Genomic DNA, 18,414 nt, shown 5'->3' on the forward strand with positions numbered 1-18,414 from the left:
AGGGAAACTGTAAAGCTAAACCTACTGGAAAGAGCACAGTTCAAGTCAGAAACCTAGTTCTGATCCAAGCTTTGTCTCTTGGCTCCTAGGTGATATCAGACAAGTCACTCAACCTCTCTGGCACTGAGTTTAGCATCTGTAAAATGGAGCTGTCTCTTCCTACTTCACAGGCGTATTGTAAGAACAAAATGAAACGATTTATGTCCAAGAGCTTTAGAAACCAAAAAAGCACTACATAAATTCCAGAAAATGCCTAGGGGGAAAATTCTCATGAAAAACATCAAACTAACACAAAATTATGGAAAGTGCCAGAGCTGCTCCTAACCCCACATTCATTGCAAATGAGGCTGCCAAACTCTGAGAGGTTAATAGCTATGGTCGTATGCTCTTATCCTATGTTTAGTCCAGGCATTTACTCTAGCATCATTTCAAAACCCAGGTATTATGTTTGTTATGAAAACGTCCTATTTCTTTGATAAGTTTTTTGATTTTGAATATTGCCCTCTCTAACCTCTCAAACATTTGCCTCCAACAATACCACATCTATTCTTGCTAGCTTCCTATATGTGTGATTCAGGATCGAGAGATCATGTCTTCTTTCTTCACAGACTTGTGAATTTTTAATACAGAGCTATGCACCCTGTGGTGACTCAATAAATGCTTGTACTGGCTGGCTAGCTGGCTGACTCTGCCTGCACTATGGTTTCTAAAATATTCAGAGAACGACACTAAGTCAAGATCAACTACCCAGAAAACCTTGCTATTTTCCAGAAAAGACACATCAGGCAATGGGATTCTGTAGCCATACAAATTAGAGTTTGGATTCTGAAAGTGATCAGCTCAGAAAGACCTTGTCTTGCCCAGTTCCTTCCTCATAGTCAAATATGGAACTTGGCAGATGACAACTGAATGCCGGTTTCATGATTTATTTGTTGATAATATTGACTTCCTTTATACCTTGTCTTTGGATTTACATTTTAAAATGACCCAGTGAGTCACACTGACCTCAATTAAAACATCGATGAATTGTATTTATTGAGAGCTTATTGTGTACAGAGCACTGTGCTAAAGGCTTGGGAGAGTATATAATAGAGTTGGTAGACAGGTTCTCTGGCCACAATGAGCTTACAATCTAGAGGGGAAGACATACACTAATATATATAAATTGTTGATATGTACATAACTGCTGTGGGCCGAGGAAGTAGTGATAAACAGAACAAATTCAAGTGCGAAGGTGACACAGAAGGGAGTGGTAGAACAGAAAATGAATCACCAGTCAGAGAAGGCTCAAGAACACTAACCTTTGCTGAGGCCATGGTCTCCTCCCTTCATGATTTCTAGATTTGTTAGAGTTAAGAGAATTGGTGGTAGAAAAGTGCCTTATTGCCCTTCTAAATACTTGACTCCATTCAATTTTGCTGTGGGTTCAGCTTTCCTACTACCTTAAAAACATGGATATTTAAATAAATTATATTTCAGCAAATGAGTAATTCCCCAACCTATAATTATAAAAAATAACAGCCTCAAAAAAGAGAAAAGAGCCCACTGTGTAGTAGAGTATATAATAGGATTGCTGCTGACTTCTCTAATCCATCACTTCAGACCCTGGTGTGAAACCCCACTGAGGGAGAGAGGTTTCTATTGTACAGCCTCTCTTGAAATGAGCTGAGATGGCTCACACCCATCTGATGTTATTTTTTTTTTCCTAGTGGTAATTTCGGTTACAAATGGTTACGGCATTGATTGGGCTTTTCCATCAACACCAAGCTTTCGCTGAAATTCTCAGGAACTAAATTTCATCACCGGTATATTTAGCAAAGGAATTCTTCTTTTTCCAAGGAGGTTGCTGATGCTATTCTCAAGTACTAGTAGAAGTTGGACCATTTTGGGGATTGACAGAGTTTAAAACTGATGACAGTGGCATCATGAAAATCTCAATATTGGTACATGCACTGGTTTGGGTAGAGATGGAATAGTTTGAATATGTAAGCTATTAAAACATTTAAATAGGTTGAATAATTACATGTGCTGAGAAAAGAGGGTCTTGGGATTTCATTTTCCCCAGCCATTTCCACTATTCTTGATGGATTCACTGCCAGCCAAATGTACAAAATAACTGCATAGTTGAATAGTGTTTTGTAGGAATCTACATTAAAGCCTATAACTATTTACATTTGCATTGAGTGACTTTAAGATTAAACAGAACTTATTTGTCAATATTCCTAGATAACAACAAGTTGGGAGGGGCAGCCTGGACCTTCTGAGGGGGATAATAACACAAAGTAATTTTAACAAGTTGAAGTGAAATCAGTGTAGCATTCTTAAGGTAAAACGCTACAGGGAAAGTGACGTGGCAAAGGCTGAAGCCAGAACACAAAGGAGATATTCATTCGTTCATTCATTTAATCATATTATTTTGCACTTACAGTGTGCAGAGCACTGTACTAAGTGCTTGGGAGAGTACAATACAACAAAAATCAGACACATTCCCTGCTCACAATAAGCTTACAGTCTAGAGGGGGAGACAGACCTTAATATAAATAAATAACAAATGAATTGCAGGTATATACCGAAGTTCTGTGAGGCTGAGAGGTAGAAACAGCAAGAACTAAGCCTGGTGAAAAGAATTTAGGACTGGGGACCTGGATTCTAATCTTGGCTATACAACTTCTGCTGGGTAATCTGGTTAGCCTCTGGGACTTAGTTTCCTCACCTGTAAAATGGGGATTAAATGCACCACCTTAAATTGTGAACCCCATGTGATTCAGAGACTGTGCCTAACCTGATTATATCGTGTCTTCTCCAGTGGTCAGTACAGTGGTTGGCATGTAGTAAGTACTGCCTTATTAACATAATTATACATTATTACTAAAACTAGTTCTTTTCCAGATATGCCTCCCTGTCCTCCCTTGTCACACAATGCCTCCAAATGGTTATTTTTTAAGGTGCAGAAATTAGCTTGATATTAGTACTATTAATAATAATAATATTAATTCAATCATATGCATTGAGAGCTTACTGTGTGCAGAGCACTGTACAAAGTGCTTGGGAAGTTCAAGTTGGCAACATATAGAGACGGTCCCTAACCAACATGTAATATTTATTAAGTGCTTACTCTGTGCCAAGTACTGCTCTAAGCGCTGGGATAGATAAAAGCTTATCAGGTTGTCCTACGTGGGGCTCGTAGTCTCAGTCCTTATTTTACAGATGAGGTAACTGAGGCACAGAGAAGTTAAGTGACTTGCCCAAAGTCACACAGCTGATAATTGGTGAAGCCAGGATTTGAACCCATGACCTCTGACTCCCAAGCTCTTTCCACTAAGCCAGCTGCTTCTCTGAGTGGATAGGCTTGGCTCAAAGATGAGTCTGTGAGCAGGGCAGACCAAGGGTCTAGTACATAAACTTTGGAGATCTGTATTTATTTTTCCTGTCCTTTTAGTTTAATTCTCTTTCTTCTTATTATCAGCCTTAAAGCAGTCCATCAGCTTGTCCATCCTACCTCATCTCACTGATCTTCTATTACAGCTCAGCATGCACACTTCGCTCCTCCCATGTTAGCTTTCTCCCTGTGTCCTAATCTCATCTATCTCACTTGACAATAATAATAACGATCATTATAGTATTTGTTAAGCACTTACTATGTGCCACGCGCTATACAAAGTGCTGGGATGGATATGAGAAAATCATGTTGGACACAGTCCCTGTCCCATGTAGGACTCACAGTCTTTATCCGCATTTCACAGATGAGGTAAGTGAGGCACAGAGAAGTGAAATGAGTTGCCCAAGGTCACACAGCAGGCAAGTGGTGGAGCCTGGATTAGAACCCATGAACTTCTGAATCCCAAGCCCATGATCTATCCACTATTCCATGCAATGCGTCAGTTCTCTCTGGCCTGGAACTCCCTCCCTGCCATATACACCAGACTATCACCTTCCCCACCTTTAAAGCCTTATTAAGGTCACATCTCCTTCAAAAGGCCTTTGCCAATTAAGACCTCTTTCCCCAACTTCCTGGCACTGGAGTGGGCACAAACAAATCGAGTTGGACATGGTGCCCGTCCCACGTGAAATCACAGTCTTAAGCCCCATTTTTCAGATGAGGTAACTGGCACAGAGAAATAAAGTTATTTGCCTAATGTCACACAGCAGGCAAGTGGCCTAACCAGAGTTAGAATCGAGGTCCTTCTGACTCCCAGGACCATGCTCTAGCTAAGGTTGGATGTGTTTGTCCACAAAATCTGGATTTTGATTTTTGAAGTTTTTTCAATCCTTTCTGGTTTGTGCTGAAGGAGACTTGATCCTTAATGAGCTGCTTGGCTGATGTTTCAGGAGGGCTATCTGCACTGTAACCTACGTCACCTATTATTGACTGTCAAAACTCCCTCAACAGTGTGAGTGTTTTTGTGTTTTGTGGGTAGGTGTGCACTGTCTTCTAGATGGAGAAAACTGCCTTAGTTCAAGCAAACAACTATTCTTACTCTCTGCCTACCCAGATTAGTCTTAGTTTGGAAGAAATACATTACCTGAACTGTTCTTGTTATTATTAACCTTATTTGCAGGAAGAATTCACGGTCTAAGATGGATATATATCATGGAATGTTTACTAGTTATTTATTCTCTGGGAGATCTTTTTTACGCATGGGAAATTGTTCGTTGCCCTCCAATTTTTAGGAAGGCAGATGTAATTTTTTGCTACATTTATTGAATTTTTTTTCAAACCAGGTTACAAGGTACATAAAAAAGAAATCACTATATCTAAGAAGAGGTAAAGAAATGTATTTGCTCTATAATATGTTCAGCCTGCACAAAGAACAACCATTAAATACTTGGAAAGTCAGGGCCAAATTCTAATTCTTCATTACATTTCACTGAGTTTCTGAGCTCCAAGTTTCAAGGGAAGCTGTAAGCAAAAAGAGATGTTGGGGTCCAGTTGCAAAGAAGCTTGGAGATGAGATGCTAATTGACCATAGAACTATTTTTTCCCAAAGTGTCTTAGATACTGTTCATTTTATACACATACATACATATATGCCTAAATTCTGTTTTTTAAAGTCCCTAAAAAGGCAACTGCTCCAGACTCCAACACTTGGGATCTCCCTTAGGATAACCCATTAAACTTTCAAGTTGCATCAACAAAACCAGAGGGATCTTCAAGACATACTTTCAGTTCAGATAAACTTCCTACGACAGGTAGGTGACTCCAACTTTTCCTGGAAATGAGATTTCTTTTCACACTCAGGAAAACGCATAATTCCTTCTTTCAATTTGGTTTTCAAAGGTGTTGAAATATCTGGTAAAGAACACTTTATCTTTTCTTCCTACAACTAACTCACCTGAGAAAAATAATCATTTTTCTGTTACAGGCACAGGCATCAAACAGTAAAACCACTGTGGAAAAGTAGTTTTGCCTGACAGGATTGGTCATGTAAGTTTGTTAGTTTTTTCTACCCATTTCATGTGGTTCTATTACATTTTTTAATCTGAATAGTGAATCTTGCATAAATGAAAAAATCTTTAGCAAAGATTCAGTTAAGTATGGTATAAGTATTATTGTTTTACTGCCTTGAAATTTCTATTTAGTGGTTAACTTTTATGACACTATAAAGGATTTTATGCTTACAGGAATATCCTATTGCATTTTGAATATGAATATGGGTATTATTTAGGATTTGGGGGAGAATAAAATGTGCAGCATCAAGCAAATTATTCAGCTCATGAGCACATGTTCTATAATAAGCAATTATTTATTGATGTTTATCTATTTAGTGAATCTATTTAATGTTCATCATCCATCACAGGGAATGAAAAATGAAAGAAATACTTTACCTCCACTTGTAGAGAGATCGTTTATGGAAAACAACTTATTCCTAATAAATATTTGCTACTCTAGAATCATTTGTACAGATGTAATCTATGCATTCTGTATTATATGCATAAAATCTATTTTTACATTTTTTCTAATTGACCGGAATGTGGCAGAACTGTATGTTTTTTTGTTGTTGTTCTCTGAATTTCTTGCCCATTGTGTCCCAAGCAAGGAAGAATCTGCATGAGGTTGGATTGGAGAGAAACCCAAGAAAGAAATGACTCCAGTGATGATGGTAATGATGATGGTGTTAAGTGCTTACTATGCGCCGGGCAGTGTACTAAGTGCTGGAGTGGATACAAGCAAATCTATTTGGATAGAGTCCCTGTCCCCTGTGGGGCTCAGAGTCCCAATCCCCATTTTACAGATGAAGTAATCGAGGCACTGAGAGGTGAAGTGACTTGCCCAAGGTCACACAGCAAATGATGGAGCTGGAATTAGAACCCATGACCGTCAGACTTGGAATAAGCCCATTCTTGTTGGTTCCTCTGCTCTGCTTTGAGGTAGCTTTGGGGGTCCAACCCATCGCCTCTTCCCAGAACTGTGATGGGACTTTTCTCTCCTGTTCATTTCCAAAATAAGAGGAAGACCTCTGGTTCATCATCCCCTGTCCTTTCCCTCACCTTCCTGGGTTCTCTCATCCCCTTAGTTGGTGGGAACATGTTTTTTGCTTCTTTGTTTTATAATGGCTTATTAACCATTATTATATTTAGTGTTTACAACTCTACCCATAGGTTGGTCTGACGAAGAGATTCCCTATACCTTCCTTTAAAGGAAAAAAAATGAATAGACTGATAGAACCATTAATATTAAGGGTTGGTTAAACTTCCACACATGATTTGTAGCAAACATTTCTGCCCTCCAGTAGATTCTATTATAAAAAAATAAAATAAACGCATAGAAATACCCAAAGAGGAACATGGTAGTCCTTTGACAGAGGGATTTAAACGTGCACGGATGAAGTAGCCCAGGGGTTTTGCCACAGCCATGTGGTTTGAGTCAAAGCAGCATGGCCTGGTTCAGATTCCGGTTCTGCCTCTCACTTTCTGAGTGACCCTCGGCAAGCAAGTCATTTACTTGTTTTTGACCTTTCTTCTCTGTGGAATGGGGACAAGATGGTGAGCCAAGTCGGATACAGGGCTGAGTCATATCTCATGACCTTGTATGTACCCCATGCTTAATTCTTAGTAAGCACTTGCTAAAAGTCCTAATTGCTATTGTTACTTCACCTCTCTGGGCATCTCCCTGAGTGCATCTCCCTGATGATCACAGCTGAGGTATATGACAAATAGCAATTATACTATTAAGGGCTTTCACTGTGCTAAGCACTGTGCTAAATGTTGGGGTTGATTCAGAATAATCCATTTGGATACAGAATTAGGAAACAGTACGGCCTAGTGAAAAGACCACGGGCCTAGGAGTCAGAGGATCTGGGTTCTAATGCCACTTCCACCTAAAATGTGTCCTGGGGAAAGTCACTTCACTTTTCTTTGCCACAGTTCCCTAATACCTGCTCTCCATCCTACTTAAACTGTTGAGTCCCATCTGGGACCGATTTTTACTCATTCATTCATTCAATCGTATTTATTGAGCACTTACTGTGTGCAGAGCACTGTACTAAGCGCTTGGGAAGTACAAGTTGGCAACATTTAAAGACAGTCCCTACCCAACAACGGGCTCACAGTCTAGAAGGGGGAGACAGACAACAAAACCAAACATGTGGTCAGATGTCAAGTCATCTTCTAGACTGTGAGCCCGCAGTTGGGTAGGGACCATCTCTATATGTTGCCAACTTGTACTTCCCAAGCACTTAGTACAGTGCTCTGCACACAGTAAGCGCTCAATAAATATGATTGAATTAATGAATGAATGAATCAGAATAGAGGTAAAGCTAGATGCATATCATTGACAAAATAAATAGAATAGTGAATATGTACAAGTAAAGTAAATAGAGTAATAAATCTGTACAAACATATATACAGGTGCTGTGGGGAGGGGAAGGAGGCAGGGTGGGGGGATGGGGAGGGGGAGAGGAAAAAGGGGGCTCAGTCCAATGCTTAGTACAGTGCTTGGCATATAACAAGCACTTAAAGAAAACATGATTATTATTATTACATGATGCCTGTCCTTACATGGGGCTCACATCATCTCTATGTAGATAACTCCCAAATCTAGCTCTCCAGTACTGACCTCCCTCCTCCACTTCAGTCTCGCACCTCCCTCCTGCCTTCAGGACAACTCTACTTGGATTTTCTGCCTGCACCTCAAACATAACATTAATTAATTGATAGCATTTATTAAGTCCTTACTATGTGCAAAGCACTGTTCTAAGTGCTGGGGAGGTTACAAGGTGATGAGGTTGTCCCACGGGGGGCTCACAGTCTTACTCCCCATTTTACAGATGAGGGAACTGAGGCCCAAAGAAGTTAAGTGACTTGCCCAAAGTCACACAGCTGACAAGTGGTGGAGCTGGAATTTGAACCCATGACCTCTGACTCCAAAGCCCGCGCTCTTTGCACTGAACCATGCTGCTTCTCTATCTCCAAAACAGAACTCCTCATCTTCAACCCAGACCCTGTACTTCCCAAAGCGTTCCCATCACTATGTATAACACCACTATTCTCCATCTCACAAGCCCATAACCTTGGCAGAAGCAGCATGGCCTAGTGGATAGAGCACGGGCCTGGGAGTTGGAAGGGCCTGGATTCTAATTCCCGATTTTGCCACTTGTCTGCTGTACGACCTTGGGCAAGTCATTTAATTTCTTTTTGCTTCAGTTACCTCATCTGTAAAATGGGGATTAAGACTGTGAGCCCCATGTGGAATGTGGACTGTGTCCAACTTTATTAGACTGTATCTACCTCAGAGCTTAGTACAGTCCTGGCACATAGTAAGCACTTAACAAATACCATAAAAAAATTATCCTTGACTCATCTCCCATTCAACCTACATACTTGGTTCTGGTTTCACAACATCCAACATCTCCAGAATTTAACACTTCCTCTTCATTTAAACTGCCACCATGATGGTCAAAGCACTTATATTCCAATCTGACTATTGCATCAGTCTCCTTGCTGAACTCCCTGTCTTCAGCCTCTCTCCTTTCCAGTCCACACTCTGCTGTCCAGATCAGTTTTTTTTATACATCATCACTCTGCAGATAACTCCAAATTCCTCCCAAACTTCCAATAGTTGCCCATTCCTTTCCACATCCAGCAGAAAACTCTGACCACTCACTTTAAAAGCACTTCATTAGCTCTCCGAACTTCCTGACACTTCTCCCATTGCAACCCCATCTGCACACTTCACTCCTCTAACACCAACCTACTCGTCATGCTTCATTCTCGACTCCCTTGCTATGTCAGTCAATCGTATTTATTGAGCACTGTACTAACCTCTCAGAAGAGTACAGTATAACAATAAACAGACACATTCTCTGCCCTCACCAGGCTTCCAGTCTAAGCCTGGTGTGGGCAGGGATTGTCTCTCTTTACTGCTGAATTGTACTTTCTAAGCACTTAGTACAGTGCTCTGCAACAGTGAGTGCTCAAGAAATATGACAATGAATGAATGGATGGATGAGGGGGAGACAGACATAAGGATAAATAAATAAATTACAAATACGTACATAAGTGCAGTGAATATAGGGAGCAAGTCAGGGTGATGCAGGAGGGAGTGGGAGATGAGGGAAGGAGGGCTTAATTAGGGGAGGTCTCTTGGAGGAGAAGTGACTTCCATAAGGATTTGAAGGTGGGAAGAGCTCACGACCTCGCTCCTTCACAGAACTCCCTCTTCATATCTGACAGACCCCCCATATCTGACACTCTCCCCATATCTAAAGCCCTACTAAAGTCATATCTACTCTCATATCTACTTAATTCCCCAGCCTGTTCTCCTTTCTTCACTGCCTATGTACTTCTGTTCTATCTCACCCAGCACTTGGATATTCACATTGCCCCTACTCCCAAAGCACTTGGGTGCACTCTTCTGTTTTCCCTATCCACACTTTATTTTATTGTCTGTCTACCCCAACTAGATTAGAAGCTCCTTGTCTGTAGGGTCCACGACTACTATCTTAGTACAGTGCTCATATAGCTCTGCACAAAGCCTCTGCTCAAAATGCCACGTATGGTATCTGTTTTTCCTGCTGGAGAAACACAAATAATTTCCCATTGCCCTAAGTAGAGAAACCTCACTCCCTTTCAAGGCATTCAATTCATTCAACCTACCCTTTGAAAAACATATTTTAAAATTAAAAGCCATTGCCACTACAAAAACCTAAATTATCATACTTTAATAGTTTCAATTGATTTTAAGCACTCTTTGGGAGGTTTCCACCTGGGTGGCAGGTCTTTTATTATGAAAACAGATTCCATAGAGCTCTTTTTATTGCTATTGTGAATATTCATTATTTATAGAGCACCATTAAGTGTACACTGGGTCTAACAAAATGCAGAAAGACAAAGTTCAGGCCCCAAGAGCATACAATGTAGGTCACAAAGATCTCTCCTTTCATCTGCTTGTAACAAACAGGGCTTTCTTTGGCTTACTGTAGCTTCTTGCCTTGCATTAAGGATTGTTAATTTCTGCTCCATTAGTCTCCTTATCTCTCTGCTTATTTCCATAAGCCTCTGGCATCCCTTGGTTTAGGAGTGTAGCGCTGTGGAATTTGCTAGCTATGCTGCCCTTTTACTGCCAAGTGCTTGCTCATTCATAGATAAATGGTCCCTCCAGTGGAAGAAAAGGTCTTTTTTGAAATTATGGAAGGGCTCTTGAGGGTTTCAAATCACCATACAATATCTCATCACCCTACAACATCTCATACAGCCAGGCCACTTGAAATAACCTGTAGTAACAGGCTTCAATTTAATGAAAGCATATTTAACAGAGGGTGATGAGCTGCTTTGCTCAGTTCCCTGTGAGGGCAGGACAGGGCTGAAATTGAAAAAGGAGAAATCCAGATAAAACAAGTACTTGGCAACTAAGAGCTGAAAGACACTGAGCTACATTACTAAAAAGTTGAAGTCTGTTTCCCTGAATGCTAAAGTAAAAAAAAAAGATTTTTTTTATTTAAAAAGCTCATAAACAGTTTGGTCTCTATGAAAGTTGGGTTTTTTTCCTAATGGAAGACAGATTTCTGAAGATGAGGAAGAAGCATGGTTCAGTGGAAAGAGCCCGGGCTTTGGAGTGAGAGGTCATGGGTTCAAATCCCGGCTTCACCACTTGTCAGCTGTGTGACTTTGGGGAAGTCATTTCACTTCCCTGGGCCTCAGTGACCTCATCTGTAAAATGGGGATGAAGACTGTGAGCCCCTTGTGACCTCCCCAGTGCTTTGCACATCACAAGCGCTTTATTAATGCCATTATTATTCCCAGACTGAGCCCCTTCCTTCCTCTCCCCCTCGACCCCATCTCCATCCATCTTACCTCCTTCCCTTCCCCCCAGCACCTGTATATATGTATATATGTTTGCACATATTTATTACTCTATTTATTTATTTTACTTGTACATATCTATTCTATTTATTTTATTTTTTTAGTATGTTTGGTTTTGTTCTCTGTCTCCCCCTTTTAGACTGTGAGCCCACTGTTGGGTAGGGACTGTCTCTATATGTTGCCAATTTGTACTTCCCAAGCGCTTAGTACAGTGCTCTGCACATAGTAAGCGCTCAATAAATACGATTGATGATGATGATGACTTCCATTCCTAGTTATACCCAAATGCAGTTACCAATTGAAAGTGAAGATAATATGAAACAGTTGAAAGAGTCCTGTGCCATCATCACTTTCACTCTCCTGCCCCGAGGCACTCCCAGAGACTCAGCATCCTTATCACTTTAACCATAAGGACATCCACAGCAATTGGAGGCATCCGCCTTGGTGATTAAGGTAGAGCATTCCATTTTTAACCTGTAATCTGGTTAATTTGGACTGACCACTATCTGGATCCAGCTTTGTACCCTGTCACCTCTCTCACACCCCGCTATCTCTGAATTTTGTCCTCACCTTGAACCATAAACTCCAGTCTCTGGATCCATTCCCTCATTTTTGGAGCACTATCGGAGCTCAACTTTGCTGACATGGTACATGTTCGGTTCTCCTCCCACTTCTCTAACAGCATTTCCTCTGTTTCATCCACTGACTCTTCTTTCAACTCGCATCACCCAGCTGGGTTATGGTACCCATCCCTGCGCTGGATTACCTGCTCTTCTCACTCTGCACTGTTTTGAGGAGCTCCTCTATTTGTGTGGCTTCAAGTACGCCTCTTATGTGGATGATTCCCTTAATTACTTCTCTAATGATGATTAAGAGAAGCAGGTGAGGTAGCATGGCCTGCCTAATGGGCCTGGGAGACAGAAGGATCTGGGTTCTAATCCAAGCTTTATCACTGATCTGCTGAGTGACCTTGGGCAAATCACTTCGCTCTATACTTCAGTTACCTAATATGTAAAATGGGGATTAAGACTGTGGGCCTCATGTGGGACAGGGACTATATCAGACCTAATTGCCTTGTATCTATTCCAGTGCTTAGTACAGTACCTGGCACATAGTACATATTTATTACTCCATTTATTTATTTATTTATCTTACTTGTGCATATCTATTCTATTCATTTTATTTTGTTAGTATGTTTGGTTTTGTTCTCTGTCTCCCCCTTCTAGACTGTGAGCCCGCTGTTGAGTTGGGACTGTCTCTATGTGTTGCCGACTTGCACTTCCCAAGTGCTTAGTACAGTGCTCTGCACACAGTAAGCGCTCAATAAATATGATTGATTGATTGATCTTAACAAATATTATTATTATTATTAGGCAGGGAATATGCCTACCAACTCTGTTGTGTTGCATTCTCCTAAGCACTTAGTACAGTGATCTGCACACCGTAAGCATTCAATACAATTGATTAAGCACTTACTATTTGCCAAACACTATACTGAGCACTGAGGTAGACAAAAGAAAATCAGGTTGGTCACAGTCCCTGTCCCACAGAGGGCACACCACAGTCTGAGTAGGAGGGAGAACAGAGATTGAATGCCGATTGTACAGGTGAAGAAAATGAGACCTGGAGAAGTTAAGTGACTTACCCAAGGTCACACGGAGGGCATGCGGTGGAGCCAGGATTAGCACCCAGACCCTCAGATTACCAGGTCTGTGCTCTGTGCATTAGACCAACACTGCTGTCCGGAGGTGAAATCTAGACTGTCCGATGACTTGGCTCCCACATCCAACTCCTCCCCACTTAGAGCCCAGGGCTAACCTGTCACCAGCGTAAAGGGATTTTTTAGGAGTCTTGGGACCAAGCATTACACTCACAGGTGAATTTCCCCACCACCAATATACCAAATTTTGTACTGGGAGCAGAGCACCTTACAATTTTATATTATTATTATTACTCTATTGCTTCATTTTTTTCCTGTAATTCACCTTTGTATCTGTCTACTAAGCTAGATGGCAAACTCCCTGTGGGCTAGGATCCAATCCAGCAACTAGACCTTACCTCTAAGCTTCTGTTGTTCAAGCTCATATTTCCTCTTGACTGTAATACACCTCCACTTGAATTTCCCACCTGAACTTCACACTCAACCTGACTAAAAGTTAATCTTTCATTCCCCTATTGAACCTACTTCTCCCATTAACTTTTCCCAATCATAATAATAGTAACTGTGGTAATAATAATTGTGGTATTTGTTAAGTGCTTACTATGTACCAAGCACTGTTCTAAGTGCTGGGGTAGATACAAGGTAATCAGGTTGTCCCACGTGGGGCTCACAGTCTTAATCCCCATTTTACAGATGAGGTAACTGAGGCACAAAGAAGTTAAGTGACTTGCCCAGGTTCACACAGCAGACAGTGTTATTAATAATAGTAATGATGGCATTTGTTAAGCATTTACTATGTGCAAAGCACTGTTCTAAGCACTGGGGAAGATACAAGGTGATCAAGTTGTCCCACATGGAGCTCACAGTCTTAATCCCCATTTTGCAGATGAGGTAACTGAGGCACAGAGAGGTTAAGTGACTTGCCCAAAGTCATACAGCTGACAAGCGGTGGAGCCATTAAAACACTTAATATGTGCCAGGGACTGGACTAAAAACTACAGCAAATACAAGGTAATCAGGTTGGAAACTGTCCCTGACCCACATAGTTCTCACAGTGTTAATCCCCACTTTACAGATGAGGTAACTGAAGAACAGACATGTTGAGTGACTTGTCTAAGGTCATAAAGGAGACAAGTGGCAGAGCCAAGATTAGAACCCGCATCCTTCTGACCTCCAGTCTCATGCTCTATCCACTGGGCCATGCTGTTTTTCTCCCCTCTAGACTGTAAGCTTGTTGTGGTCAAGGACTGTGCTTACCAACTCACAAATGCTTAGATCAATGCTCTGCACACAGTAAGCACTCAATAAATTGGCTCATCATTGACTGTCAATGATGTCATCATCCTTTTCTATAAGCTTACAGCCATGGTACTATCCTCAACTCCTTGCTGTCTATAGCTCTGGGATTTAAACAACTGTCAAAACCCATAGATACTTTTTTTCCAAATTTTTCCGGCTTGCCCCATCTCCTCAACTCAAAAAGCCACTACCCTCATTCAGGATCTCTCCACATCACTGGTTTTGCTTTGTATCAGCTGCCTCACTGATATTCCAGTCTCCAATCTCTATCTCCTTCAGTCTATACCACACATCACCACCTGTGTTATCTTCTTCAATGCTGCCAAGAACACTTCTCTCTACTCCTTAAAGACATCCAATGATTAACAATTTCCTTGTATGTCAAAACAGAAAACTATTAATTGTTAGCTTCAAGGCTCTAAACAAGCTTCTTCAATTTCACCCATCAGTCCTTTTTATCCACTGTTCCTCAGCTGGCATTCTTTGCCCTCCCCAGCTCATCTTATTACTGCATTTTGCTTTTAACATCCATCTTGTTTGCATGTTCCCTTTGTATGGAACTCCCATCTCTTTAAATTCTGCCTGACAACAGCTCTGACCATCTTCAAAGCCCTCCTAAAATCCTCCCTCAACAAAGAAGGTTCCTTTGATTTACCTTCAAAACCTCAAGTAAAGCACAAAACACATTTTTATACCGAGCCTCAGTATTTCAGTGTTTGAATTATGCTTTCAATGATTTATACTGCTCTTCCATACTGACATATTCACATTACTAATCTTATGGCCTTATTCTTCCTGCTCCCACTACTTGTCAATAATGTGGGATGTCTACTTGTCTGCCCCATTAGATTGCAAGCCCCTTGAGGGCAGAGACTATGTATTTTGCTTGTGGTGTACTCATATAAATTCTTAGTACAGTGCTCTGCATAATATGTACTTAATATATACCCCTGACAATTGAGTGGGTTAAGTCTAGGGAAGAAATGGAATGGTGAACTTTAACTTGGGGGCCTATAGAGTCATCTGTGAAACAGGACAACAGAACTCAAACTAGTCACTTCCTCTCACCTTCCCCTTCTAGTCTCCAGATGATGGTAAATAAGCCAAGACCTCCAGTACACTTAATAGGATACAAATTATTTTCCCTTATTTCTGCATAACTGTCAGTCTATATCTTTGGGCTGTCAGCCTTATATTTGAAGGGGATCATTTTGTGGATTAGTGTCGATCTTTCTGTTTTCTGTAGTGTCCATGATTAACTTTCAATAATCAAATGATCATGATAAAATGTGTTGGTGAGCTGCGAAGACACTGCAACAAGATAGTTCAAAAACTGCAATTTCTAGTACATCGTTCTATCGGCTCCCTATAAGTCCATTCAAGGCAATTCCTTACATTCAAATGAAGTTGAGGACACAATTCATTTTGTTAGTTGCCCATATTCAAACGTGACACCGCATTTTCCCCTATCATAAGAAATATTGCATGGAAAAATAATACACTGAGACCTGAATGTAAATATAACCACCTTCCTTTAATGATGCTTAAATTACTGTTACTATTATAAGGTAAGGGGGAAGAGAATCAAGACCAGAAAGAATTATTTCCTATCCAGAAAATAGAGCAGATATTAAGATGAGCCCTGTAGAACTGGCTCTGTAGTGAGATTCTGCACACCACTCTTAGAACTCTAATAGCCATTTATTCACTAGGTTTGATTGTTTCATTCTGAAAAGCCAATCTTACAGAAAACATCTTCAGGCAAACCATTGTATCTCATCAAGTTTTCGAGTGGAGAAAGAAAAAAACAACAAAACAAAAGCAAGCATTAGACAACTTTCTAAAACATTTTGTTCCGTATCAATGATCCCCTTCTCCTCCCCAGAAAATAACAAATGTGAGGGGGGAAGAGGGGCCAGTGGTAAACCATGTTCTTCTGACATTCATCCTAATACGGACGGTCCAATCTGCCACACTTTGAGCTCCGAGGAAAATGCACCGAATCATCTGCTTGAGGCACAGTTCAGCACTCACTCCTTCACATAAATCATGATTTCTAATATATTTCAAGAGTTTTTCCTCCCATTCTCCTTTCACCACTGACTGAAATCAAAATCTTAGAAATGAAATGATCAGATATTGAGTCTAGTCAGCATATAACCATAAGTGCATAGGAAGGGAGAGAAAATGATAATTATCCAAGTACCAATTAAAAACATGATTTAAAGGAGAGCAAATAATCATCATTTCATTTACCTGTCAACAATCTTCCATCAGATGGGTCTTCGGCTTAAAGAAGGAGAATCCAGTTATTTTCTTTTGGGTGATGTATAATTTCAGGATGTTCCCATATTAATAAATTCCATGAGTTATTGCTGGTCTCTTTGGGTCATCTGTATATAAGAGAATCATACTAATTACTTATTTCTGTTAATGCGCCAAAAATTCTAAGGCCCAATGACCCTGGAAATACCCCCTCCACAGTCATCATAGAATGCTACTTCCTTTTTAGAACAAGAGAAGCAGTGTGGCCTAATGGTAAAAGCATGGGTTTAAGGACCAGAGGAACTGGGTTCTAATCACAGCTCTACCACCTTTCTGTTGTTTGACCTTGGACAAATCACTTACCATCTCTGTGCCTCAATTCCCTAATCTGTAAAATGGGGCCGGGGGGGGGAAATCATTCTCCCTCTTTCTTAGATTGTGAGCCATGCGTGGGACATACCTAAGCCAAGGTTTACTAAGTGCTTGGCACATAGCAAATGACTAACAAATATAATAGTCTACCCAGCAATATTTCATCATCACTTTGGAGCAGAATTCATTTTGTTGAAAATAGCTGACTTTGACCACAACATATCATTTTGTGAACAAATAAATCCTTAAGGAATTGCTTTACTAGGGCAATTTCCTTTCTCTACCATACACCCTCACACTGTTCAAAGTTCAGCAGCTGCTTTTCAATTCCATTTTTTCTTCCACTCCCTCTCCCCTCCCTACTCTGCTTCCTCCTAACCTCTGACGCAGAGCTCCTGTCCAGAACTCTGATGTCAAGCCTTGAGGGCTGGAATAGTGAAGGTGAGGGTTTAGGAATAATGAAAAGGTCCATTAGGGGCAGGGTAACTGTAAAGCTCAATAGGGAAGAAAAAATGTTCCTTGAGAAGCAGGAGGGGAAGTGTAGGAAGACTAAATGGGTAGTTATCTAAAATGCAGATAAGGTATTAACCCACTTTACTGGTTTAAAATGAATTTAATGTTACCCACCTGTGGTGCTTAATTTGAAAGTTAATACCCTAGCCATACAATTTGCATTTCAAATTTCAAATTATGTTTGGCTATAGTGTCTCAATACAACGAAAAAGAATAATATTTGAATTGTAGAAAGAGCCAAACACCAACTCTTCATGTTTTAAAACCTTAAAAAAAAAAACAAAACAAGGAGGTTGGTTACCATCCATAAGCTGTTATCAATCAGAACCTGTGAGGATGCAATCCCCCAGAACCAAATCCTGTAAGTAGTGCCTCAATGGGCTTCCAGCCAAATGGTGTAAATTATGCCCAATTCTAGTTGATTTCACTTTTATTTAACTTAAAATGAGGCTGTTACTCCCATAAAGAAACATGTAGATGTGCTTGGTTATGTTTTTTTTTTTTTTACATATGAGTGTTGCTTTTACTGCAGGTATACAAAGTCAGTGACTTCAGTATTTGAAAATTCTCAATATTTATAAGGAGGGCATTTATTGACAGACTGTAATTTAGATGTTATTTTAGTAATAGATGACTACAAGTGTCCCAGCCATTGGATATCATACATTTTGTATGTATAATGATACCCTAAAAATAACACACTGGTGGTGATTCCAGGATGAATCCAGAGATGAGTATGACAGTGAATTCCATGACAATATTTTAATAATTGTGTTAATATTGCCAACATGTATTTCTAATAATTATTGTTAATAACAATAATAATAGTAATAATGGGCTTTTTAAGCACTTACTATGTGCAGAGCACTGGGGTAGATACAATACAAGCATAACGGTGAATCAGCATGGTTTAGTGGAAAGAGCATGGGTTTGGGCATCAGACGTTGTGGGTTCTAATCCTGGCTCTTCCACTTATCAGCTGTGTGATCTTGGGCAAGTCCCTT

At 40.4% G+C, this 18,414-nt stretch overlaps 1 protein-coding gene across 3 annotated transcripts in view; it reads right to left on the reverse strand.

Annotated features, from left to right (window-relative positions):
• The window catches only part of LRRC4C (leucine rich repeat containing 4C), a 1,005,802-nt gene that overhangs the window by 374,597 nt on the left and 612,791 nt on the right, over positions 1-18,414 (reverse strand). For all 3 annotated transcript variants that reach the window (XM_038765185.1, XM_038765186.1, XM_038765184.1), the window contains exon 3: positions 16,517-16,653. The gene's annotated coding sequence lies outside the window, so the exon portion shown is untranslated. The remainder of the gene's footprint in view (positions 1-16,516; positions 16,654-18,414) is intronic.

This window comes from Tachyglossus aculeatus, chromosome 22 (genome assembly GCF_015852505.1).
Source record: "Tachyglossus aculeatus isolate mTacAcu1 chromosome 22, mTacAcu1.pri, whole genome shotgun sequence".
Classification (NCBI taxonomy): domain Eukaryota; kingdom Metazoa; phylum Chordata; class Mammalia; order Monotremata; family Tachyglossidae; genus Tachyglossus; species Tachyglossus aculeatus.